This window comes from Pan troglodytes, chromosome 8, assembly GCF_028858775.2.
Source record: "Pan troglodytes isolate AG18354 chromosome 8, NHGRI_mPanTro3-v2.0_pri, whole genome shotgun sequence".
Classification (NCBI taxonomy): Eukaryota; Metazoa; Chordata; class Mammalia; order Primates; family Hominidae; genus Pan; species Pan troglodytes.
The window spans coordinates 48,178,067-48,205,842 of NC_072406.2; the positions used below are offsets into that span (position 1 = coordinate 48,178,067).

General features: G+C 43.3%; 1 long non-coding RNA gene and 1 pseudogene across 1 annotated transcript; both read right to left on the reverse strand.

The window, feature by feature from the left end:
- Positions 1-987: 987 nt before the first annotated feature.
- Positions 988-26,340, reverse strand: LOC104008146 (uncharacterized). The gene is made up of 4 exons (XR_682612.4): positions 25,816-26,340; positions 19,617-19,741; positions 11,474-11,593; positions 988-1,196 (listed from the first exon to the last, which is right to left on the reverse strand). It is a non-coding gene; the product is annotated as an uncharacterized LOC104008146 (long non-coding RNA).
- LOC112204653 (U6 spliceosomal RNA) lies at positions 12,392-12,455 on the reverse strand (annotated as a pseudogene).
- Positions 26,341-27,776: the final 1,436 nt, after the last annotated feature.

Here is a 27,776-nt window from a genome sequence, read left to right on the forward strand (position 1 = left end):
CCTTAAACTATAGAGTTTTCTCTAAGAGTACACAGTTAATTGCAAGTAGACTGAATTATTTGACATAAGAACTTTAGACATTACTTCCAGGCCACATAGTTTTAGCAAGTAAGTGACTTTAAAATGAATCCATGTTTTCTCAGCAAAATTACCGGTTTTGCTTTAACTGCATATGAGGGGTTATTTTAGGTGGTTAGAACATAGTGGAAAATGAGGCCAGGCGCGGTGGCTCACACCTATAATCCCAGCACTTTGGGAGGCCGAGCCAGGTGGATCACTTGAGGTTAGGAGTTCGAGACCAGCCTGGCCAACATGGCAAAACCCCATCTCTACTAAAAATACAAAAATTAGCTGGATGTGGTGGTACGCGCTTGTAGTTCCAGCTACTGGGGAAGCTGAAGCAGGAAAATCGCTTGCAGTGAGCTGAGATCACGCCACTGCACTCCAGCCTGGGTGACAGAGTGAGGCTCTGTCTCAAAAAAAAAAAAAAAACATAGTGGAAAAGAGTCAAAGCGTTTTGCGTGTCACTCAGACATGGCTGTGGGTGGCATTTTAGTTCTTATCGTAACCTGTGATCACAGTGTTGGCCTCATGGGAATTGGATGAGCATAATCATATCACTGGAAGTTCTTGGAAAATAAGTATCATTAACTGTGGGAGAGCAGTGATATTTTCACACTCTAAAAAGTATACATATCCTGTTGCTTAGTAATGCCAAGATCAGCATCTGTTTTGTTATTGTAGCTTGAAATATCATGAAAATGTAATTGGAGACGAAGGTGCTGATGGCATTTAGTGATTACTTAGAGGTTAGATTAGTGACATGGTAATGATAATTAGATTATATGCCTTTGAACAATTTCTATTCAGAGACTTGATATAATATATGATATTATGAATAAGATAATGTTAGAAATTCCAAATTTAAAACATTAGTCTATCTCAATATTAATTTAAAAATAAATACACATACATGCATACTTCTTTGGTCAGCCAGAATTTTTTTTTATTAGCCTTTTCCTCACATAACCAGCCAGTGTTAAAATAGATTTGATGTCATGAAGGTTGCAGCTTTTAGGCAGTATAATTTTTTTTCCTGGCATGCATAATTCTGTATTATGTACATGGTTTCATTCATCCTTTTATCCAGATGTCTGAATTGATGTAACCCAGCTGGATTTTATTGGAGTTTAGACCTAGAAGGGTAGAAGACAAATCTACCTTATCAAGGGTATAACATGCCTAACCTATTAGTCTTTCTATTCAAGTAACCTGACTTAATATCATTAAATGCTGGGTTGCTGTTGCTCCAGGAATACAGGATTGTGGCAGTTTGGTGGGGCAGGGAGGGGAGGTTGGAGTACCAGCAGAGGGTTTCATAGAGGGAACACCCCATGTAACAATAGAGAAAGAAGACTGAGTTGCTGGAGGGGCTTAGCAGAAAATCTATGGGAACTCTTCCACAGCTGGTATGGACTTCACGCACCAAAGCACATTGAGATTAGCTGTGGTTTCTTAGGGATTTTCACTACAATCAATTACTTGAATACTTCTAGAGCATTTAGTATCCCAGACACCCCTGTTTCATGACTTTGATTTTAAAATGAGTCAGGCAGTGATTACCTATGTTCTTAAAAATCCATCCTGGATAAAAAGAACTACAGAAGCAAAAGAACAAAGTCCAAAGCTACAGGCGCTGTGAAGAGCAGAATGAACAGTGGGTGTGTGCTTGGCTCAAGGAACCATGGCTGACAGCCACCAGACCTGGGTTCTGGTCCTAGCTTTTCTGTTAAAACTCCCTGTGTCACTTTGGCAAGGTCATTTGACCTCTGTTTGATTGGGAACCTCTATTTTCTCCACATTGACCTTGACATTTGTGACACTGTGATGAAATTCACAGTGAAATGTAAATTTCAAAGAAGAGTTCATCAGATCTTATTTGTTGCCTCATCCCTGTGAACACAGCTTCTAGATTCTTAGTATCAGGTCATGAACCTATAAAATTATCTTTCAGAATGTCTTCAGCATCAATATTTTTAATAATCCATTCTGAGGATTGCCCAGCATTTAAGAGAAAAAAGCCTTAGGCTGAAACTGGCCTGTGATGAAGGCAGGGACATCTACTTTGATTCTGGTAACTGGATTAAGATTTTCACACATGAAGACTTTACTTGGGCAAATTTTGTTTTACTTATGTTATTTATAAATGTGCCAAAACTGTGACTGACTGAAAATTTTCCACCGCAGGAGTTTCCTCTGCCCTTCTCAACCTAACAGGGCCGCACCAAGTTAACAGAAATTATCACTGGCTTAGAAAAGCTTGTGGTTTTCAGTGTACATTAGGAGGGTTACTGTCCTGTAACCCAGTTTATTATTTTAATATACTTGAAAGAACTGAAGTAATGAAGGGAGAGGCTATATTTTCTTTAGAAGATTTTTCCATGTTATTTGAAAGGTTTTATTGACACTTATTTTTCTTAGCAGAAAAACTATTGAAAAAATTTTAGAAGTACTTTTAAAATGTACAAAAATATTTTAAAATGTACATTTTAAAGTACATTTTAAAATTTTTTCAATTACCCTTTAATAAAGCTGGAGGAAAATAAATAATATAAAATTATACATTTTGTAGATGTGAAATATGTCATAAAAATCAAAGTTTACCAAAAAAAATGTTTACCAAAATGTATAACCAGGCTGGGCACGGTGGCTCATGCCTGTAATCTGAGCAATTTGGGAGGCTGGGGCGGGTAGATCAATTGAGGTCAGAAGTTCGAGACTAGCCTGGCCAACATGGTGAAACCTCATCTCCACTAAAAATACAAAAAGTAAGCCAGGCATGGTGGTGCTTGCCTGTATTCCCAGCTACATAGGAGCCTGAGGCAAAAGAATCGCTTAAACCTGGGAGGCGGAGGTTGCAGTGAGCCGAGATCACACCGTTGTACTCCAGCCTGGGTGACAGAGTGATACTCTGTCTCAAAACAAAACAAATATATAAACTGTATAAGCCTAATTTAAAATAGTTTTAATAGGAATGCATTTCTAGTTTGCTTATTAAAATTTATTATGGTGTGAGTTTTAAAATTGTATATACAATGGATAAACTGATTTTTAATATATATTTTTTATTTCAATAGATTTTGGAGTATAAGTGGTTTTTGGTTTCATGAATGAATTGTATAGCGGTGAAGTCTGGAAATGCTAGTGCACTCATCACCCCAGGAATATAAATTGTACCCAAGGATAAAATGATTTGATAGGCTCAATCATGGTCGATTTGAATAAGCTGATACTTGAAAATATTTCCTTATTCCTGACGTTTGATAACTTCAAGTCCCTGAGACCCAGAACAAAGGCCTTCTTGTCGTGAAAAGGCAGCTACATCTAGTGGTTGGTGGCATTTTCATTGGGAAATTTGGTTTATGAAAAAAATCCTTCATAGCTGTCTTTGCTGACATTCTGTGGTTGTACAGAGCATTATAACTAATGTGGTGTGTATGTGTAACTTAACTGAGGTATAACTTTTACACCATAAAATTCACCCATTTTACCTGTACAACTCAATGATTTTTAACAAATTTACCAAGTTGTATAATCATCACCACAATACAGATTTAGAACATTTCCATCACCCCAGTAAGATTATTCACTCCCATTTATAGTTAACCAATACTTTGGTTTTATTTATTATTATTATTATTATTGTTTTTCTTTTAAAGACTAGGTCTCACTCTGTCGCCCAGGCTGGAGTGCAGTGGTGCAATCATAGCTCATTGCAGTCTCAGACTCCTGGGCTCAAGTGATCCTCCCACCTCAGCCTCCTGAGTAGCTGGGACTACAGGTGTCCATTGCCATACCTGGCTAATTTTTAAATTTTTAAATGAAAATAATGCCCAGGCTGTTCTCGAACTCATGGCTTCAAACAGTCCTCCCACCTCGGCCTCCCAAAGTGCTAAGATTACAGGTGTGAGCCGCCGCGTCCAGCCCCTGGCCAGTATCTTGATTGTAGCCTGTGAAAGACCCTTAGTTAGAGGACCCAGTTAAGCCAGGGCCGGATTCCTGATTTACAGAAACTGTGAGATAATAAATGCTGTGTTAAGCCTGTAAGTTTGGGGATTGTTATGCAGCAATATGGAACTGATACATCTACTCTCCAAGCTAATCTAGCAATGTATGCAACTGAATATCCAATCTGCCAACCACAGAGACCAGTACTGTGTCCCTTCACTGGCACTATCCTCGGAGGAGAAGAACCAGCCACTAGGTGGCAAGTCAGTGACAGGACCCTCTTCCACCTTGGAAGGGGCAGAGACAGAATGTTTGATCCTCTGGCATGGGATACCTCATAACACCACATCAGGCGTGGGACCCACGTTACAGCAAGGGAGGTGGGAGAGTGGCCCAGGAACACAGGATCCCGTAGTGAAGCCACAGAACAGTGGACCTGATAGAGGCATGGCTGAAGTGCCCACTCCAGGGCAGGACTTTCAGGGCATGAGGTGCCATCCTCCAGGACACAGGCTGCACTTTAAAGACCTTTACACAGTGCTCAGTGGGAAGAATGCATGGGCCTGGGGACCAGAGGCCCTGCCTGTCTCATCCCCAGGGACCAGTTGGGAAAGGAATCGGCATTTCCCATTCTCTGTAAGTTTGGGTTCTGCAGGTCTAAAGGGCCTGGTCCCAGGAAGACACTTCTGCCAGGGGAGGTGCCACCAGGGCACTCAATCTCCTTGTGCCAAGGGACCTTGCAGCAGGAAGAGGAGTCACCCTCCTGGTGGCACTGACTGGCCACCATTACCAGGAGGAGGAAAGGCTTCTGCTCCAGACTGGAAGCATATGTTTGGCACCCAGGCGATCCATGTGGGCACCTCAAGTGCAGCAATCCCAGCTGAGAACAGCAGATGTGCCGGCTGAGGGATAGATGAATGGGGAACAGATGTAGAGGAAAGAGACGAGGAGTGTGGACTGCAGCCTGAGGCCAGCTGTGGTGGGAAGGGCTGTGGTTTGTTCTATTAACCTTCCTCTTCTAAATTCTCCCATAGGCTAGGTATGGTGGTATACACCTGTAGTCCCAGCTACTTGGGAGGCTGAGGCAGGAGGATCCCTTGAGGCCAGGAGTTGGAGGTTGCAGTGAGCTATGATGGCACCACTGCATTCCAGCCTGGGTGACAGAGTGGGATCCTGTCTCTAAAAAAAGAAAAAGAAAAAGAAATCCCCAGGAGGAGGCTCCCCCACACTCCCCAGAACCTCCAAGGAGCTGCTCTCTTAATGTATGTGAGCAGCTGGCGGGGAGGGGTGGTTGTGGGGAAGACTGGGACAACCCCTGCTCCTCTGCACACAGGATCTTGCCCTTAGCTGCCGGGAGTGCTGTCAGCCCACAGCCTTCAACTCAGTCCCTTTGGGTGCTGCCTCACCCGATGCTCACGGGTCTGTATCCAGCAATGGACCCAGGTGGCCCCACCAGACCACACCTAGGGTCGGTCTAGCTCCTGAGCTCCCTGTGGGGTCAGATGAGGTGGCCATTTGGCCAGCACAGGAGCTGTTTCTCCCTTCACCCACTCTTGGACTCTTGCCCTCCCAAGAGCATCCCTATGAAACCTTGTGTGCATGCCAAGTCCATCTCAGAGCCCGCTCTCTGGCAGCAACTTTGTGCCGATCAATGACAAAACTTAGACAAGTTGGGCCATTTTTCTAGAAAATCATAAATTTCCAAGCCAACTCAAGGGAAAAGAGAAACCGTGAACAGTATAACCATTCACAAAAATTAATTATACAAAATAACACCAGGGTCATTCAGCTTTACAAGCAAGTGTTATCAGATTTCAAGGTATGGATTCCTATCTTAGAAAAAAAAAACAGTTACAGAAAATAGTAAAAGAAACCTAACTAATTTTATGAGATTTGTATAACATTTGTAGTAAAATTAGGAAAGTCCATTATAAAAGAAAATGTATATGCTAATCTAATTGATAAACTAATATACAAAAGATCTAAATAAAATGTTACTAAACTAAATCCAGCTATATATTAAAAATATTACAGTATGATCAACTAGGGGTATCCTAGGAATACACATTAACAGATTAACATACAAAAAGAGAAAGAAAACATATTTCACTTGATGCAGAAAATCATTAGCTATGGTTCAACACCCTTTCTTGTTGTCAAAACGTTTACAAGATAAACTTCTTGGCAAACCAAGAATAGATGGTGATATGGTTTGGCTGTGTCCCCACCCAAATCTCAGCTTGCATTGTAATCCCCATAATCCCCACATGTCGAGGGAAGGACTTGGTGGGAGATGATTGAATCATGGGGGTGGTTCCCCCATGCTGTTCTCATGATAGTGAGGAGTTCTCACGAGATCTGATGGTTTTGTAAGTTTTTGACAATTTCTCCTTCACACACGCCCTTTCCTGTTGCCTTGTGAAGAAGGTGCTTGCTTCCTTTTTGCCTTCCGCCATGATGTTAAGTTTCCTGAGTCCTCCCCAGCCATGTATGAGTCAATTAAACCTCTTCCGTTTATAAATTACTCAGTCTCAGGTATTTCTTTATAGCAGTGTGAGAACAGACTAATACAGATAGGAACTCCCAAAACTTGATAGTGTACAACCAGCTTACTTATTAGTATAGTTAGAAGCATGATTCAGTATTGTAGTGAAGTCCCTAGCTAGTGCAACAAGATAAAAACAAAACAAAAAAAAACTAAGTTGTCATTATTTACAGATTAAAATGTCCATATACAAAATTCAAAAGAATCTGCAGACAAAATGTTAGAAAAATAAAATTCACTAAGATGGCTAAATAAAAGATAAATATGTAAATTAAAATTTAATAGTATTCCTATATACCTACAAAAAACAAGTAGAAATTGTAATAGTAAAAAATCCTATTCATAACAGCAAAACATATACACAGCACCTAGGAATAAACATAACAAAGGCTATACAACAATTTTACAGAAAAAATTACAAATCTTTACTAAAGGGCACAAAAGAAGGCCTAAATAGAGAAACCATGTTATAAATGGAAAAGCTCAGCATTCTAGAGATGTCAATTCTCAAATCAATCTATAAATTCAATACTACTCCAATCAACACCCTAACAGGGCTTCTTTTTCCATAGAACCCAGCAAACATCTCAAAACTCACAGTGAATTGTAAAAGGCCAGTGTGGTGACTGAATAATGGCTCCCATGAAAATGTCCACCTCTTAAAGGCTGGACCTGTGGATACATTACAATAGCAAAAGAGACTTTTCAGATGTGATTAAATTAAGAGACTTGAGATGAGGAGATTATCCCGGATTATTGTGTAGGCCAATCACTAGGGTCCTTCTAAGAGGGAAGTGGGATGGTCAGAGTGAGAAAGAGGCTATGTGACCAGAGGAGCAGAGAGAGACCAGAAGATGCTGCACTGCTGCCTTGCAGCAGGGGGAAGGAGCCACGAGCCCAGAAATGTAGGCAGCTTCTAGAAGCTGGAAAAGACGGGGCCATGGCTTCTTCCCAAGAGCCTCCAGGAGGAACACAGACCTCCAGAACTGTAAGAGAATAAACTTGTGTTGTTTTCAGCCCCTAAATTTGTGGTAATTTGTTATAACAGCAACAGGAGACTAACACAGTAAAAAATAGTCAAGTGACTTAGAAGAATAAGGAGAGAAACTTGCCTTGCAGGTTTCAAGACTTTCTAGAAAACTATTGTGATTTGAGTAATATGGAACTGATGCAGAGTGTGAGACTAATGAAACAGAAAGGAGTGATAACCACTACGCTGAGTATGGTATGTCTAGAGCTGGCATTACAAACCAGGAGGAAAAGAATAGACTCTTCAATAAACGGTGCTGGATAACTGCTTATGCACATGATACCTCATTTAATAAAATACCTCATTAATAAAATACATTCTGGCCAGGCCCAGTGGCTCACGCCTATAATCCTAGCACTTTGGGAGGCTTTGGTGGGTGGATTACTTGAGGTCAGGGTTTCAGATTAGTCTGGCCAACATGGTGAAACCCCGTCTCTACAAATACAAAAATCAGCTGAACGTTGTGGTGTGTGTCTGTAATCCCAGCTACGCAGGAGGCTGAGGCAGGAGAATCGCTTGAAACCAGGAGGCAGAAGTTGCAGTGAGCCGAGATCACACCACTGTACTCCATCCTGGGCGACAGAGTGAGATTCCGCCTCAAAAATAAATAAATAAATAATAAAAATACATTCTGTCAATCAAACATTAAAACTTTTGAAGAAAATTAGAAGAATGTCTACATCAGGATTAGGATTTGTTGAAAAATTATTGAAAAGCTCAAACAGTACAGAAAAGTCAGGTAGAGATCGAGTATGTTAAAAAAGAAAACTGCTGTATGACAGAGAACATCATAACAAGGGTAAGAGACAAGCCACAGACTAGAAGATATTTTCATCACATAAAACTGGCAGAGGATTATTATGTAGATATAACGAGAACTAGCATTTTTTTTTTTTTTTTGAGACATGGTCTTACTCTGTTGCCCGGACTGGAGTGCAGTGGTGCAATCTTAGCTCGCTGCAACATCCGCCTCCCAGGTTCAAGCAATTCTCATGCCTCAGCGTCCCCAGTAGCTGAGACTAAAGGCACCCGCCACCATGCCCGGCAATTTTTTTATTTTTTTATTTTTAGTAGAGACAGGGTTTCACCATGTTGGCCAGGCTGGTCTCGAACTCCTGACCTTAAGTGATCTGTCCACCACGGCCTCTCAAAGTGCTGGGATTATAGGTGTGAGCCACCGCGCCCGGCCTTAAGAACTAACATAAATTGGCCGGGTGCGGTGGCTCACACCTGTAATCCCAGCACTTTGGGAGGCCCAGGCGGGCGGATCACGAAGTCAGGAGATCGAGACCACGGTGAAACCCCGTCTCTACTAAAAATACAAAAAATTAGCCAGGCGCAGTGGCGGGCACCTGTAGTCCCAATCACTCGGGAGGCTGAGGCAGGAGAATGGCGTGAACCCGGGAGGTGGAGCTTGCCGTGAGCTGAGATCGCTCCACTGCACTCCAGCCTGGGCGACAGAGCGAGACTCCGTCTCAAAAAAAAAAAAAAAGAACTAACATAAATTAATAAGGAAAAATACAGCAATCCACATGCAATATGGGCGAAAACTGAATGTTTACAAAAGGGAAAAAGCAATGAATAAACAGGAAAATATGCTGAATCTTTCTTGTATTAAGGAAATGAAGATTAAAACTAATTATTTCATATTCAGCAGATGGGGGAAAATTTTTAATACCACCTAGTGTTGGGAGGATAGGGAGGAATGGGGACTCATATACTACTGGTTGGAATGCAAATTGCATCTTTATAGAGAAATTGGTCGCTACCTATCAACCTTGAAGAGGCATGTATGTTGGGAGAGCTCCTAGATGTATATCTGAGAGACTCTCAAGGAGGCAGGTACAAGGAGATTGTTTATTGCAACAATGTTTATAATAGAAAATTTTAGCCAGGTGCCTGTAATCCCAGCACTTTGGGAAGATGAGGCCGGTGGATCACCTGAGATCAGGAGTTTGAGACCAGCCTGGCCACTAAAAATACAAAATTACTAAAAATACTACTAAAAATACAAAATTAGCTGGGCATGGTGGTGCATGCCTGTAATTTCAGCTACTCAGGAGGCAAGGCTGGAGAATCGCTTGAACCCAGGAGGCGGAGGCTACAGTGAGCTGAGATTTCAACACTGCACTCCAGCCAGGGCGACAAGAGCAAAACTCCGTCTCAAAAAAAAAAAAAAAGAAAAAGAAAAAGAAAATACTGGAAACAACCTAAGTGTCCTTCAGTAAGGAAGGGATAACTGTGGCTTATTCATACAAAGGAATGCTATTCAGCAGTTCGAATGCATGAATTATAGCTACATGGATCCAAAGGATCAATGTTGGACTGTGTTTCCCATAAGAAAAAAACTGTAAACTGATCTAAGAGTTATACCATTCGTGTCAGTTTTACCCTCATAAAATAACACTATAGGCCAGGTGTGATGGCTCACGCCTGTAATCCCAGCACTTTGAGAGAATGAGGTGTGTGGATTGCTTGAGGCCAGGAGTTTGAGACCAGCCTGGGCAACGTGGCAAAACCCCTTCTCTACTAAAAATACAAAAATTAGCCAGGCATGGTGGCGGGTGCCTGTGGTTCCAGCTACTCCAGAGGCTGAGGTGGGAGGATCCCTTGAGCCCAGGAGTTAGAGGCTGCAGTGAGTCAAGACCGTGCCACTGCACTCCAGCCTGGGCAAAGGAGTGAGACTGTCTCCAAAAAAAAAAAGCCAGTTCTGCTCACTTTTGCCCTCTCTGCTGCCTAGCTTGCAAACATGATGGCTGAGGAGGGTCCATGCCATCCTAAACTACAAGCTGACCTTGATGACAGGTCACACTCTGAGGATGGAGAGGCAGAAACAGCATCGTAAGGACTCCAGTGTGGCTTTTATGTGAAGCCACCATACTGGCTCCTGAAAGGCCTCCCTATGTCAGGGCTGTTATATGAGAATAAACTCTTGTATTCAAGCCACTCTCGTGGGGTTTCTGTTACTCCTGGGGGAATGCCAACTGCTAACTGACACAGCTTCCATATTGTGGGGTCTGACCTAAGCAGACCTGTACTATGATTTTAGTGATTCAATTTTACCTTTGGTCCCATATTTTGAATGTCAGTTGGGGGATGTTTATTCACAAGACTGCAGATTGCAGACTTCACCACCACCCATGAAGTAATAGAGCATGCATTTTATAATTTCTCTATAGTTTTTTTTTAATTTTTAAAATTTTTTGTAGAGATGGGATCTTGCTGTGTTGGCCAGGCTGGTCTTGAATTCCTGGCCTCAAGTGATCCTCCTGCCTCAGTCTCCCAAATTACTGGGATTACAGGTGTGAGCCACCACACACAACCTATCTGTAGTTTTTAAAAAATTATTAAGTAAAGGGTTGACAACACCAAGTACAATACCTTCTGTAGATAAAATATACCCAAATATTAATATAATATCTCCTTAAAAATCATTGAAAACACATACATTTATTTTGTAGCTACTGTTATAAGGCAGGAAAGTTTATATTTTCTTTATAGCTGGCACCAGAATACTTTTGACAGAAAAACAAAACAAAACAAAACAACAACAACAAAAAAACAACAACAAAACACCTGTTTCTGTTGGGAAAATCTATTTGTGTGCTTGGGGTGGAAGCTGCTTCCCTAGAGCCTGAGTATTGGCCGCCCCCAGGCTTGAGGAAATTGAAAACTCCTGTGCATTAGAGAGGAGAGAATTTCCTAACTCCAGGGTTACTTTTTGTGGGAGGTGGAAGTTTGAGGTGGGATTTGCTGTGTGATAAAGACTTCCCTGGGAAGCTACTTGTTCACAGCTCACAGAGTGTGAATGTGAGGCGCGCCAACTCTCATGGCACAAACTTAGGGCCAAATAGAGGCAGTAGGAGCAGTGGCAGAAACAAGGGGCCTACCTGTAGCCAGCGTCTTGATGACATTTTGGGGTTCCTCCTGACATCCTCAGAGATAAATGACTCTAGGACATAGCCGGAAGTTCATGATCACTATGGCTGCCAAAGCCATGGACTCAGGTGCTGGAGAGTGGGAAAGTATTACAGACAATTTCATTTTTAAATATGAGAGCCAAAATTCTCAATAAAATATTCATAAAGATAATTTAAAAGTACATTAAAATAGTAATATAGATCAACTAAGTGAGATTCATCTCAGGAACACAAAAACTCAAAAAAAATTTTTAATGCAAAAATGTTAAGAAATCTATGAATATAACTCATATTCATTTGTTAAGAAGGAAAAATACGATTATCTCCACAGACACCAACAACTGGAACCACTTTCTCCAGCTTTCCTCCCAACCGGGAGACAGGAGACAAAATGGCAAGTGGAAGGCCGCGATTTCTGTTCTTATGCAAAACTCATCCTTGGATTCCTATGTCCTGTTTGGCCCGCCTCTTTCTTGTTGGGTATATTAGGGTGATTCTTAAGGAATTCCCTGCCCCCCCCAACCTCCGTTCCTTTTTTAAAATTATTTATTTATTTATTTATTTATTTATTTATTTATTTATTTTGAGATAAGGTCTTGCACTGTCACCCAGGCTGGAGTACAGTGGTGAGATCTTGGCTCACTGCAACCTCCGCCTCCCGGGTTCAAACGATGCTCCTGTCTCAGCCTCCCGAGTAGCTGGGACTACAGCTGTGCGCCACCACACCCAGCTAATTTTTGTGTATTTTTAGTAGAGACGGTGTTTCACCATGTTGGCCAGGCTGATCTTGAACTCCTGACCTCAAGTGATCTGCCTGCCTCGGCCTCCCAAAGTGCCGGGATTACAGGTATAAGCCACCATGCCGGCCTTTTTATTAAAGATTTTTAAAGGGGCCACGCTAATCTTCTCTGTATTATTCCAATTTTAGTATATGTGCTGCTGAGGCGAGTACGACATCTGTTCCCCTTATACTGCTGCTGGGAGTGGGAATGGGATGAGTCAGGAGCACCTAGAACCTGCTTGGTCAAGAGGATAATGGGACTCTCCCACGTCACTCTTACTCTTGATGGGAATTTTTAAAGATTATAATATAAGTAAGACCTCTATGCCCTGTCCACAAGTACCTTCTGTAATTGCTACTGCATTATTTTGCTGCTTTTAAACCACTTCTCTATTTTGTTGTGAATTTTGAGGAGGTACCTCATTGGAGTCTCTCCCCATTTTACCACCGAGGTCTAGAATATGCACTAATTTAAAAAGAGAAATTGGCAACTTTCGTGGGAGGGTGAGGGATCCTTGACAGTCACATATAGATTGATTAAGACCCTATTCTGCTTTTCCCATGGAATGGGAACTTCTGGAGCCTGTGGTCCTACTATGAGCCTGGCTATCAGGCAATCACAAAGCTCCTATTTGAGGTAAGAAGACACCAGAGGCCAGGCACAGTGGCTCACACCTGTAGTCCCAGAGATTTGGGAGGCCGAAGTGGGAGGATCACTTGAGGCCAGGAGTTTGAGACTTGCCTGGGCAACGTAGCAAGATGCTATCTCTATTAAAAAAAAAATTAGCCAGGCAGGCTAGGCACAGTGGCTCACACCTGTCGTCCCAGAGATTTGGGAGGCCGAAGTGGGAGGATCACTTGAGGCCAGGAGTTTGAGACTTGCCTGGGCAACGTAGCAAGATGCTATCTCTATTAAAAAAAAAATTAGCCAGGCAGGCTAGGCACAGTGGCTCACTCCTGTAATCCCAGCACTTTGGGAGGCCAAGGTGGGTGGATCACCTGAGGTCGGGAGTTCAAGACCAGCCTGACCCACATGGAGAAGCCCCATCTCTACTAAAAATACAAAATTAGCCAGGCATGGTGGTGCCTGCCTGTAATGGAGGAGGCTGAGACAGGAGAATTGCTTGAACCTGGGAGGTGGAGGTAGCAGTGAGCCGAGATCTCACCACTGCGCTCCAGCCTGGGCAACAAGAGCGAAACTCCGTCTCAAAAAAAAAATTAGCTAAGCATTGTGCCATGTGCCTGTGGTCCCAGCTACTCGGGAAGCTGAGTCAGGAGAATCACTTGAGCCCAGAAGTTCAAGGTCACAGTGAGCTATGATTGCACCACTGTACTCCAGTCTGGGCAACAGAGTGAGACCCTCTCTCTTTAAAAAAAAGAAAAATGCAGAAATCAGATACTTTATAGGGAAGGCAGGACAGGAACTGAAGACAGGCCTTTTTATCTGTCTTTGGAACTTGCCACAAAATATTGCAGTAATGACAGCCCCTGAGACAGAGAAGCGAAAGGGATTTAAGAAGGAATTTCTGGAGCCACACATTCAGAACATTAAATGGATTTAGAGTTGTCACCAACTGGTTCCGGTGGCAGGATGCCCAAACACATTCAGATGGGAACCAGCAGTAATGAGTATTGTCAGGAATCATCTGTTAGATTTCTAAACACACATGAACGGGAAGGAGGAAGGACCTCTGGATAGCAGTGAAACCAGAGAGACTTGTGCCTCAAGCCTGGGCTACTCAATCAGACACTCTAGGAAACATGTATTTTTACAAAGCTCTACAGACAATTCTGTTACCCAGTGCTACAGTTTAATGTGTCTGGCAAATGCCAGGTGTTGGAACTGAATCCCCAATATGGCAGTCGTGAGGGGCAGGGCCTTTAAGAGGCGATTGGGTCATGAGGGCTCTGCTCTTATGAATGGATTAACCCATTCATGGGTTCATGGGTTAATGGATTAATGGTTATCATGGGAGTGGCACTGGTGGCTTTATAAGAGGAAGAGAGCCTTGAGCTAGCACACGCAGCCCCTTCCACTGGGCGACACCCTCACAACTCCGCAGTCTCCACCAGCAAGAAGGCTTCTACCAGATGCTGACCCTTGACCTTGGACTTCTCAGCCTGCACTGTAAGAAGTAAATTCCTTTCCTTCAGAAATTTCCCAGTTGCAGGTATTCTGTTATAAGCAACAGAAAATGGACTAAGACACCCTGACAGAGCTGAGAACTGCTTCAGTAGAGGCTCTTCTTTTCCTCACCCATTGTGATCAGGGACTCAGGCCTCCACAGTGCTGCAGCATACTACAGTTTCATATAATACGGGCCGGGTGCAGTGGCTTCTGCCTGTAATCCCAGCACTTTGGGAGGCCGAGGTGGGTGGATCACCTGAGGTCAGGAGTTCAAGACCAGCTTGGCCAACATGGTGAAACCTCCGTCTCTACTAAAAATATAAAAATTAGCCAGGCTTGGTGGTGGGCGCCTGTAATTCCAGCTACTTGGGAGGCTGAGGCAGGAGAATCGCTTGAACCAGGGAGGCGGGGGTTGCAGTGAGCCGAGATGGCGCCACTGTACTCTAGCCTGGGCGACAGAGTGAGACTCCCACCTCAAAAACAAAGAAACAAAAAACATAATCATCGGCCAAGCACAGTGGCTCACGCCAGTAATCCCAACATTTTGGGAGGCTGAAGCAGGTAGATCCTTTGAGGCCAGGAGTTCAAGACCAGTCTGGGCAAGAATCACACCACTGCACTCTGGCCTGTGTGACAGAGTGAGACTCTGTCTCTTAAAAACAAAAATAAAAGGCCGGGCGCGGTGGTTCACGCCTGTAATCCCAGCACTTTGGGAGGCCGAGGCGGGTGGAGCACAAGGTCAGGAGATCGAGACCATCTTGGCTAACACGGTGAAACCCCGTCTCTACTAAAAATACAAAAAAATTAGCCAGGCGTGGTGGCTGGCACCTGTAGTCCCAGCTACTCGGGAGGCTGAGGCAGGAGAATGGCGTGAACCCCGGAGGCGGAGCTTGCAGTGAGCCAAGATAGCGCCACTGCAGTCTGGCCTGGGCGAAAGACCGAGACTCCGTCTCAAAACAAACAAACAAACAACAAAAAACAAACAAACAAAAATTGACGTAATAATGATATTTATGACTGAAAACAAATACTGAGACCTATAAGAATTTTAGGAATCTCACAATTTTGGAACACATGTTGATAATACATCTATATAAATGTAACTCGAAGGTTAAATACCATTTCTCATTTAACAATGCTTCCCATATAATTATTTACATAGTAAATAAGCCTAACACATCTCTCTTGGACTCCCTGGGGTCCTTTTTGGAACCTCTAAAAGTTAGTTTGAGATTAAAAGGACAATTTTAGAATTTAAAATTTGACTTTGGGTAGTTTATCCAATAAGAAAGGTTTAAAACACTTGATCAAAATAGGAGCACAGGTCACTGCAAAGTAATATTCATTCAGCTAAAGTGATAATTCAGATTTCAAAAAGTAAAAACCTTTACTCTTTGATAGAGAGACATTCTGTTTTTCAAACAATCAAAAGACCTAATGACGATAGCTAAGACCAACAGAATCTGTCTCTCCTTCTCCCCTTTTTTACAGTTGATCTCAAAGGTAAACAAAATCTTTTGCTTTTATTAATACTACACGAAAATCTCATTCAAAAGAGAAAACCAACTTCTACTTTTGCATTAGCATTTTGTTTTGTTTTGTTTTTGAGACAGAGTTTTGCTCTGTTGCTCAGGCTGGAGAGCAGCGGCGCGATCTCAGCTCACTGCAACCTTCACCTCCCAGGTTCAAGTGATCCTCCTGCCTCAGCCTCTCAAGTAGCTGGGATTACAGAGGTGCACCACGATGCCCAGCAAATGTTTGTATTTTTAGTAGATACAGGGTTTTTCCATGTTGCCTAGGCTGGTCTCGAACTCTTGGACTCAAGTGATCTCCCCAGCTTGGCCTCACAGAGTGCTGGGATTACAGACGTGAGCCACCATATTATGCTGCATTAGTGTATTATTAATAGTTAGGCCAATTTCAACAAAGCCTTATAAATAGATGCATCCAATTTCAATCAACTTTGACCACACAAAGTAAGATTTCTGTTTACCTTTTATAACCTCTTACAAGTTTTCTCATTCTTTTCCCCCCAACTTTCCATATCTATTCATCTAAACTAGACAAAATTACTTTTCCTGTAGCAAAAACTGCATTCTCATGCCTTTCCTATCACCCTCCTCGCCAAAAACACATACTTTTCTTATATACTCTGTATACAGAAGTGTTTCTCTCAGTTCTAGTTGTTTCAGTTATATATTAACTATAATTTTAACACTTAGTAGCCCTATTTATCAGTGAAAAACCTAGGGAGTAAGCTATTTTAATTGTTATGTATTGGGGGCAGAGCCCAGGACAGAGGCCAGAGCTGTAAAGACAATATCCAGAGGATCCAACCCTTCCCAGAATGGCCAGGAAATCCTGCTGGCCCAGGGAAGATGGGCCCAGGCACTGCAGACACACGTGGGCCCCCAGGCCTCACCATGGCCACTGTGTAGACTCCAGAATCAAATGGCTCAAAACCTAAGTCATAAAGTCACAGACAAATCAAGCAAGTTTCAAAAATATCTCCTAGCACTTTGGGAGGCTGAGGCAGGAGGATCTCTTGAGCCCAGGAGTTCAAGATCATCCGGGGCAACATAAGGAGACGCCATCCCTTCAAAAAGTAAAAAAAAATTAGGCAGGTATGGAGGCATGCACCTGTAGTTCCAGCTACTTGGGAGGCTGAAGTGGGAGGATAACTTGAGCCTGGGAGGCCAAGGCTGTAGTGAGCCATGATCGTGCTGCTGTGTTCCAGCCTGGGCAACAGAGCAGGACCATGTTTCAAAAACAGTAACAACAACAAGAAAAATTGCAGAAGCTGTTAACAGGTTTACAATCTTAAAACATATCACAGAGACAGTATAAACCCATCTAAACCAATAGACTCAGACAAAATGTCTAAATTACATTCAGACAATGTTTTTATTTTATTGTATCAACAATATTAAAACTGGTTTTATTTACCAAAGATGTTGCATGAATTTGAAAAGCATTTGGGCTTATTTACTTAATTTATAAATGCTAATTTATTTATAAGTCAATTTGGTACCATGTAGACAATATACAAGCAGACGTGTATATAAAAATACATGCAGACGGCTGGGCGTGGTGACTCATGCCTATAATCCCAGCACTTTGGGAGGCCGAGGCTGGTGGATCACCTGAGGTCAGGAGTTCAAGACCAGCCTGATCAACATGGAGAAACCCCATCTCTACTAAAAATACAAAATTAGCTGGGCGTGGTGGCGGGCGCCTGTAATCCCAGCTACTCAGGAGGCTGAGGCAGGAGAATCGCTTGAACACGGCAGGCAGAGGTTGCGGTGAGCTGAGATCCCGCCATTGCACTCTAGCCTGGGCAACAAGAGCGAAACTCCGTCTCAAAACAAAAGAAAACAAACAAACAAAAAACATGCAGACATAAATAACATAAATAAAGGTCTTACAGCTTTGATTTCAAAATCATAGCCATGAGACTGGTAAAACTCACTAGTTTAAAAGGACAGGTGGATTAAACTGTGTCTCTGTAAACGGAACAGATTAAAGTTTATCTGTCTCACATAGCTGAAGCCCTTACTGAGATAATAATAAGAGATAATAATCTCTAATTATCAGATTTCAACCAGGAAAAACAGCCAATATTTTTGGGGTTTGAACCTTTTAACCAAAAGGAAGTGGCTCCCTAATTGGGAATCAAATCCAGTCCACAGCGGTGAAAGCACAGAATTTTAACTCCTAGGCCACAAGGTGGAGTGGCCGCCACTACAAATCCTGCAGGGACTCCAAAGCAGGCAGTTTAAGCGTACAAAGGATTTTAACTTTGTTTTCCGTCAGATTTTTGTTCTGAAACTTTTGTTAGGAAAATGTCTAAGGCTAGCCATGATACTATTAGTGCCTTTCTTTTAATTTGATCTTTCCCTAAACACAAATAAGGCACTTGTTTGGAATGAGAGGTCTCTAAAATAGTTTTAGTTTAGGGGGCCTTTGTAACTTAAAGAATCAATCTTTTGGCCACTGATGATTAGAATTTCCTGAGATGTGGCCAGGCATGGTGGCTCAAGCCTGTAATCCCAGCACTTTGGGAGGCCAGGTTGGGGGGGGATCACTTGAGGTCAGGAATTCAAGACCAGCCTGCCAACATGGTGAAACCCTGTCTCTACTAAAAATACAAAAATTAGCTGGGTATGGTGGCTTGCCTCTGTAATCCCAGTTACTTGGTAGGCTGAGACAGGAGAATTGCTTGAACCCGGGAGGCGGAGGTTGCAGGGGGCTGAGATTGAGCCACTGCACTCTAGCCTGAGTGCCAGAGTGAGACTCTGTCTCAAAAAAACAAAAAAGAATTTCCCGAGATGTACTTATGCAAATAGCAACTCAATCTAATAAGCCTCTTCATGGAATGCCCAGGAGGTTATTTTCCAGGTTTCAATGAAGTTTTTACCAATAAACAAGAGGTGCTTCTTGGAGAGGGCATAGAACAGGCAGCCTCAACGATCCCCATCCTCACAAATTCACTCCCAGGAATAGACTAAGGCAGCAAAAGGCTCTTGTTGCCACAGATGATAAAAGATGGTGTTTTTACATACAGTTCCTCTAGTATCCCACACATTTATGGGGGGCCACCAGTCATACACCTATTAATCTGTGACAGGAGGCAGGCTCTCCTGGGATTGGACTTTCCCAGGACTAACCAGGCAGCAAGGGTTGAGACAACAAAAGCACCTTATAAATAGGACTCATTGGCCGGGCGCAGTGGCGCGTGCCTGTAATTCCAGCTACTCAGGAGGCTGATGCAAGAGAATCACTTGAACCTGGGAAGCAGAGGTTGCAGTGGGCTGAGATCACACCACTGCACCCCAGCCTGGGTAACAGAGCGAGACTCTATCTAAAAAAAAACGACAACAACAAAAGAAACTGCAGAGCCAGCTGGCACAGTGGGCTTCTGGGGGTTCTAGATCCATGTTCTACCCTAGGGCACCCCTCTTTATGACAGATCAATACCAAAATACAAGGAAAAAGACTGAGAGAAAAAGGATCAGACAATACGAATATTCATGCCTAAAAATATACCAGAATCGCTACGTAACCCAAGACTAGTCACACAAATCCTTATCTCCAATTAATCAAGATTTTAGGCAAGGGAAAAGAGACAAACAGTGATTTCTGCTGTCTGCTTGACCGGATTTCACGGAGAGAGGCCGGAAGCCTGGCTGGTAGGAATTTCTTACCCTTCTGATGCTTTGTCAGGTCCTGGGTTCCCTGGACTGTGGCTTCCAGAAAAGTAGAGCAGCTTTAGGATCCTGTCTGTGACGCCAACACTGTAGGGGCCAAGGGAAACCTTCCCAAAGGTTTGCTGAACATCAACAGACAAAGGCAGATTATTAAGAGACAAAGCTTGCAAATCTATTAACATGCACAGGGGAAAATCACAGAGCGATCACCCCAGCTTCCCAGTGAAGCACAGAAGCTTTTCTGCCTTTTTTTTTTTTTTTTTTTTGAGACAGAGTCTCGCTCTATTGCCCAGGCTAGAGTGCAGTGGTGCCATCTCGGCTCACTGAAACCTCCACCTCCCAGGTTCAAGTGATTCTCATGCCTCAGCCTCCAGAGTAGCTGGGAATACCCCACCACCACACCCGGCTAATTTTTTGGATTTTTAGTAGATATGGGGTTTGGCCATGTTGGCCAGGCTGGTCTTGAACTCCTGACCTCAAGTGATCCACCCACCTGGGCCTCCCAAAGTGTTGGGATTACAGGTGTGAGCCACCAGGCCCAGACTTTTCTACCATTTTTTTTGTTTTGAGATGGAGTCTCGCTCTGTTGCCCAGGCTGGAGTGCAGTGGCAGGATCTCGGCTCACTGCAAACTCCGCCTCCCGAGTTCATGCCATTCTCCTGCCTCAGCCTCCCAAGTAGCTGGGACTACAGGCGCCTGCCACCACGCCCTGCTAATTTTTTGTATTTTTTTTAGTAGAGACAGGGTTTCACTGTGTTAGCCAGGATGGTCTCGATCTCCTGAGCTTGTGATCCGCCCGCCTCGGCCTCCCAAAGTGCTGGGATTACAGGCATGAGCCACCACACCCAGCCTCTACCATTTTGAGATTACAGAAAAAATGGGGGCTCCGAGCATGGCCCCAAAAAGTTTATGGTGGTAAGTCAGGTGACAGTGGCAAGACAGATTATGGATGGGAGAGAAAAGGACGCCTGGCTAGCAAAGGTGGTCTTGTTATGCAGCTGAAACCTCATGGGTAGCAGCCCTCAGAGAGAAGAGGTGGGAAATATTCCTTTCAGATCTTGAGAGATGTCAGACTCTCAGTTCATCTTTCCTAGATCTGGACCAGGGAGGACCTCAGAAAGCCTGGCTGCAGGGATGCAGATTTGCTCTACAGATGCAAAAAGCTCAACGCAAAAGACAGCTTTGCAGGGCTGCTTAGCTCTCTGAAGAGCTATCTCAAAATATGTCAACAAAGGATATTTTGGGGTGAAATATTTTGGTTTCCTTCAATATCTCAGGCCCTTTGGAGCTTAAAATCAAGTTATCTGACCAGACCTATGATCTGATTTCTTTTGAGAACTTAGAAGAAAACTTAGAATGAAATAACAAGAACAAGCCATGGGAATGTGGGAAAATGAGAGGCTGGAGTTGGATGTTTTGATCCTCAGAATCCTCACTTAACAAATGAGGAGTAAAACATTGTATATATAGTGTATGTCTCTATATACAGATATACAGAGTTGCTGGATTAATGTATTTGGGACATTCTTAGGTTAAAAAATTAATTTTTAAATCTGAACTGTAAATATTACTGGGTGTCCTGTATTTTTATTTGCTAAATCTGGCAGCCTTAGTAATTTTAAACAAAAAAATTAAATATAATGTTTGCTAAAAAAATAGACTCTATTAATCAATTTCAATCATTTTCTCCAAAACTTTCCTAGGAGAAATTACTCTAAAGGGCCAAGGTGTTTAAGTCGCGCTGACTAAAATTTGCTAACTGACCTCTAGAGGGAGCCAAATTGATAAAGAAACCGAAATGACATCCTAAATCCAGAGAATTTCTCTCTTTTTCCTTTTCTTTTCTTTTCTTTTCTTTCTTTCTTTCTTTTTTTTTTTTTTTGATGGCGTCTTGCTCTGTCGCCCAGGCTGGAGTGCAATGGCGCGATCTCGGCTCACTGCAACCTCCACCTCCCGGGTTCAAGCGATTCTTCTGCCTGAGCCTCCAGAGTAGCTGGGATTACAAGCTTGCACCACCACCCCTGGCTAATTTCTTCTGTTTTTAGTAGTGACTTTTAGTATTTTTCGTAGACATGGCCGGGCGCGGTGGCTCACGCCTGTAATCCCAGCACTTTGGGAGGCTGAGGCGGGCGGATCACGAGGTCAGGAGATTGAGACCATCCTGGCTAACATGGTGAAACGCCGTCTCTACTAAAAAAAATACAAAAAAAATTAGCCGGGTGTGGTGGTGGGCGCCTGTAGTCCCAGTTACTCAGGAGGCTGAGGCAGGAGAATTGCTTTAACTAGGGAGGCGAAGGTTACAGTGAGCCGAGTTTTTGCCACTGCACTGTAGCCTGGCGACAGAGCAAGACTCCGTCTCAAACAACAACAACAACAACAAAATGATGCCATTATAACAATCTATGACCCAGCCAGATTTGTCTCAAAATATAAAGAGGGAGAGGCCGGGCACGGTGGCTCACACCTGTAATCCTAGCACTTTGGGTGGCAGAGGTGGGCAGATCACCTGAGGCCAGGAGTTCGAGACCAGCTTGGTCAACATGATGAAACCCCGTCTCTAGTAAAAATACAAAAATTAGCCGGGCGTGATGGTGTGCACCTTTAATCTCAGCTACTCAGGAGGCTGAGGCAAGAGAATTGCTTGAACCTGGGAGACAGAGGTTGCAGTGAGCTGAGATCATGCCACCATACTCCAGCCTGGGCAAGAGAGTGACAGTCCATCTCAAAAAAAAAAAAAAAAAAAAAGACAGCATTTGGGGCCGAGTGTGGTGGCTCATACCTGTAGTCCCAGCATTTTGGGAGGCCAAGGCAGGAGGATCCTTGAGGCCACAAGTTCAGTGCCAGGCTGTGCAACATCTCTACAAAAAACACATTAGCTGGGCATGGTGTTTCATGCTGGTAGTCCCAACTACTCAGGAGGCTGAGGCAGGAGGATCACTTGAGCCCAAGAGTTGGAGGCTGCAGTGAACTATGCACCACTGCACCCCAGCCTGGGTGACAAAGACCCTGTTTCATTTAAAAAATAATAATTTTAATTAATTATTTAATTCAAATAAAGAGGGAACACTTGGAATTTAGAAAACCCTATCTCTTCAAAAGCCTATTTTGCAAGTCTGTGGTCTCAGAAAATTTCAAAAGCAAAGACTAGACTGCAAAAATTGAACATTTACTCTTTCTCTTTGCCTTTTTTTTTTTCTTTGACAGAGTCTCACTCTGTCTCCCAGGCTGGAGTGCAGTGGCATGATCTTGTGCCTTAGCCTCCTGAGTAGCTGGGACTACAGGTGCGCGCCACCACACCTGGCTAATTTTTTGTATTTTTAGTAGAGATGGGGTTTCACTATGTTGGCCAGGCTGGTCTTGAACTCCTGACCTCAGGTGATCCACCGGCCTCGGCCTCCCAAAGGGTTGGGATTACAGGCGTGAGCCACCGTACCTGGCCTTGCCTTCTTGACACAAAAATTATAATCCTACATGAGGCAGATGCGTGATGCCAACAGAATAAGGAAAGGTCATATACATGTTGGGGGACCCAAGCATATTATGTATTTAATATCCCAATAATGTCCCTTACAATGTTATTCAGTGTCACAGCCAATCTGGCTTCATCAAGTACCTTTTTTTTTTTTTTTTTTAAGAGAGATGGGGTCTTGATATGTTGTCCAGGCTGTAGTGCAGTGGCTATTCACAGATGTGATCATAGCACACTGTGGGCTCTAACTCCTGGGCTGAAAGTGACCCCCTCCCACCTGAGCCTCCCCAGTAGCTCTCTGCTAATTTCTTTTCTTTTTTTTTCTTTTTGAGACAAGGTCTTGCTTTGTCACCCAGGCTGGGGTGCAGTGGCTATTCACAGGCATGATCATAGTGCATTGCAGCCTCAACCTACCAGACTCAAGTGATCCACCCATCTCAGTCTCCTGAGTATCTGGAACTACAGGCACATGCCAGCACACTTGGCTATTTTTTTTTTTTTTTTGGTAGAGACAGGGTCCCACTTTGTTGCTCTGGCTGATCTTGAACTCCTGGGATTAAGCAGTCCTCCCACCTCAGCCTCCCACACTGCTAGGATTACAAGTATGAGCCACCACACCCAGCTCCTGCTAATTAAAAAAAATGTTTTTTTAGAAACAGGGCCTGGCTATGTTGTCTCAAACTCCTGGCCTCAAGCAATTCTCCTGCCTCAGCCTCCCGAGTAGGTGGTACCACAAGTGCATGCCACCATGCCCGGCCTCAAGTACTTTCCTATGTCTAATGTTTAGCCAGTAGTTATTCAAATCCAAGCAAAGAAAAATAATTCCTAACCTCTTAGCACTCACATTCTTGATTAGAATATATGCCATGTCCCTATTATCTGGAGGTCATCCTTTGGGGCCACTCTAACCCTCCACAAACATCAGAAAAAAAACAATGGAAAATATTCCTCAGTGCCTGAAGTAACTACAGTAGAAGATGATTTAACCAGCAGTCTAACTGGTAAACAAATTGTTCTAAAATAATTTTCATGTGATCATCCATTGTTAAAAATTAGGTCATTGCAGGCTGGGAGAGGTGGCTCACGCCTGTAATCTCAGCACTTTGGGAGGTGGGTCACTTGAGGCCAGGAGTTCGAGACCAGCCTGGCCAACAGATGAAACCCCGTCTCTACTAAAAATTCAAAAATTGGCCGGGCACGGTGGCTCAATCCTGTAATCCCTGCACTTTGGGAGGCTAAGACAGGTGGATCACGAGGTCAGGAGATCGAGACCATCCTGGCTAACACGGTGAAACCCCGTCTCTACCAAAAATACAAAAACAATTAGTTAGGCGTGGTGGCGGGCGCCTGTAGTCCCAGCTACTTGGGAGGCTGAGGCAGGAGAATGGCATGAACCTGGGAGGCAGAGCTTGCAGTGAGCCGAGATCGCGCCACTGCACTCCAGCCTGGGCGACAGAGCGAAACTCCATCTCAGAAAAAAAAAAATATTAGCCGGGCATGGTGGTGTATGCCTGTAATCCCAGCTACTCAGGAGACTGAGACAAGAGAATCACTTGAACCTGGGAGGCAGAAGCTGCAGTGAGCCAAGATTGCGTCACCGCACCCCAGCCTGGGTGACAGAGCGAGACTCTGTCTCAAAACAAACAACAACAACAACAACACCACATCCAAAGATATTAGAGATAGATCAATATTTAAAATTTATTTGTTATTGTTTAGAGACAGAGTCTCGCTCTGTCACCCAGGCTGGAGTGCAGTGACATGATCATAGCTTACTGCACCCTCCAACTCCTGGGCTCAAGCAACCTTCCTGCCTTAGCCTCTCAAAGCACTGGGATTACAGTTGTGAGCCACCATGCCTGGCCTGACTTAAAACATTGTAATCATTATGCTCTTTTAGAATTAAGATATTTAAACTTCAGATATATTCATCATTGAAATAGGTCAAATTGCAGATTTTCTGGGTAATACATTTATTTTATGAAAACCAATAACCTGAAATGATGCACTTGATTGGGTGGACAGCAAAGCTATGTCTGCTATTATATACTATATACTAGGATGCAAGTTCTATGAAAGCCAAAACTTTGTTTTGTTCAGCCCTTCATCCCTGCCACCAAGAACAGAGTCTGATATATAATAAATGCAAAATAAATGTTTTTTGAATGAATTAATGCATGCTAACTCATTTTTCAAAATTTATGTTTAATTGTGGCAATATACACATAGCATAAAATTTAACATCTTAAAATTTAACATCTTTTTGTTGTTTTTTCGTTTGTTTATTTGTTTTTTGAGACAAGGTCTCACTGTCACCCAGACTGCAGTGCAGTGGGGCAATCTCAGCTTACCAGTCTCCACTTCCCGAGTTCAAGTGATCCTCCCACCTCAGCCCCCCAAGTAGCTGGGACTACATGCACATGCTACTATGCCCGGCTAATTTTTGTATTTTTAGTAGAGACGGGGTTTTGCTATGTTGGCCAGGCTAGTCTTGAACTCCTGAGCTCAAGTGATCCACCCACCTTGACCTCCCAAAGTGCTGGGATTACAGGTGTGAGCTACCGCACCCAGCCAACATCTTAACCATTTTTAAGTGTACAGTTTAGTTTGTCTTGCAATACTGAATCTCTATACCCATTAAACAACAATGCTCCACTTTTCCTCCCTTCAGTTCCCAGAAACCACCTTCTACTTTCTATCTCTATGAAGATAGAGAACTCGAGGTACCTCATATCAGTGTAATTACACAGCATGTGTCCTTTTGTGACTGGCTTATTTCACATAGCATAGTATTCTCAAGGTTCATCCATGTGGCATGTCAGAATTTCCTTCCTTTTCAAGGCTGAGTAATATTCCACTGCATGGATATATCACCTTTTCTTTATCCATTCGTCCATTGATAGACACTTGGGCTGTGTCCATCTTTTGGCTATTGTGAATAATGTTATATGAAAATAGATGTTCAAATGCTGAAGATCTTCCTTTCAATTTTTTTGATGGGTGGGGGGTTTTATATCCAGGAGTGTCATTGCTGAATCATGTGGTAATTGCATTTTTAACTTTTTGAAGACCTTCCATACTGTTTTCCATAATGGCTGCACCATTTTACATTTTCTCCCACCATGCACGAGCATGTTTCTAACTCCTAAGTTTGGTGATCTGGTTTCCAGGTGTGGTGCCGAGGAGCAGCAGGACATTAGGAGGTGTTAGCAGGTAAAACAACAGGACAAAGTATCATCTGGCAATCTAATACTGAGAGACAAGAATTCCAAGAAGCAAAATTAGTACTAGATTATTACAATATTCAATCACGATGCTTTCAGTGGTGTTCTCGAGATGCCATGAAAAAAGTTATGTTGTTTTTTCACTGTACAAGGAGGCAGGCATCTATCTATTTCAGAAAGACATTCATTGATTCTCAATTATGTAAGTATTGTCATACTTAATTTTGTTGTTTAAAAAACTAAGACTTCTAACAAATATGGTGAAATTTTCAGCCGGATGCAGTGGCTCACACCTGTAATCCCAGCAATTTGGGAGGGTGAGGCAGGTGGATCATGAGGTCAGGCGTTCAAGACTAGCCTGGCCAGCATAGTGAAACCCCGTCTCTACTGAAAAAAAATACAAAATGTTAGCCAGGCGTGGTGGCTGGTGCCTGTAATCCCAGCGACTTGGGAGGCTGAGGCAGGAGAATCGCTTGAACCTGGGAGGTGGAGATTGCAGTGAGCCGAGATCGCGCCACTGCACTCCAGCCCGGCTGACAGTGCGAGGCTCTGTCTCAAAAAAAAAAAAAAAAAAAAAAAGCGAAATTTCCAAAGGACTGGTGGTCATCTTCATTTATCCAGAAATGTCACTTATAGGGGATGTATCCCTTCTCTATGATGCCCCATTAGTGGGATGTTACTGCTTCCATATACAATAATGAATCATATGGATACACTCCCGTATTAGTTCATTCTTGAACTGTTATAAATACATACCTGAGACTGAGTAATTTATAAAGAAAAGAGGTTTAATTGGCTTATGGTTCCACAGGTTATACAGAAAGCATGATTCTATCATCTGCTCGGCTTCTGGAGAGGCCTCAGGAAACTTACAATCATGGCGGAAGGGGAAGGGGGAGCCCACAGGTTACATGGCCGGAGGAGCAAGAGCGAGAGAGGGGAGTTGCCACGCACTTTAAAACAACCCGATCTTGCGAGAACTAGCACCAAGGGGCTGGGGGTAAAACATTCTGCCCCATGATCCAATCACTTCCACCGGTCCCCACCGCCAACACTGGGGATTACAGTTTGACATGAAATCTAGGCGGGGACACAGATCCAAACCATACCACCTCCCAAATATAAAATGTGATGCTATAAGGACAAATACTAAGCTACAATGATATTTTTAGTTCATAGTGTTTGTCATTGTGAAATGTTTATTGATTAAGAGGAAATCTGGCCAGACACAGTGGCTCACGCCTGTATCTCAGCACTTCGGGAGGCTGAGGCGGGTGGATCATCTGAGGTCAAGAATTCGAGATCAGCCTGGCCAACATGGTGAAACCTCGTCTCTACTAAAAATACAAAAATTAGCCGGGCATGTTAGCACACGCCTGTGATCTCAGCTATTCGGGAAGCTGAGGCAGGATAATCTCTTGAACCCAGGAGGCGGAGGTTGCCGTGAGCTGAGAACGCACCACT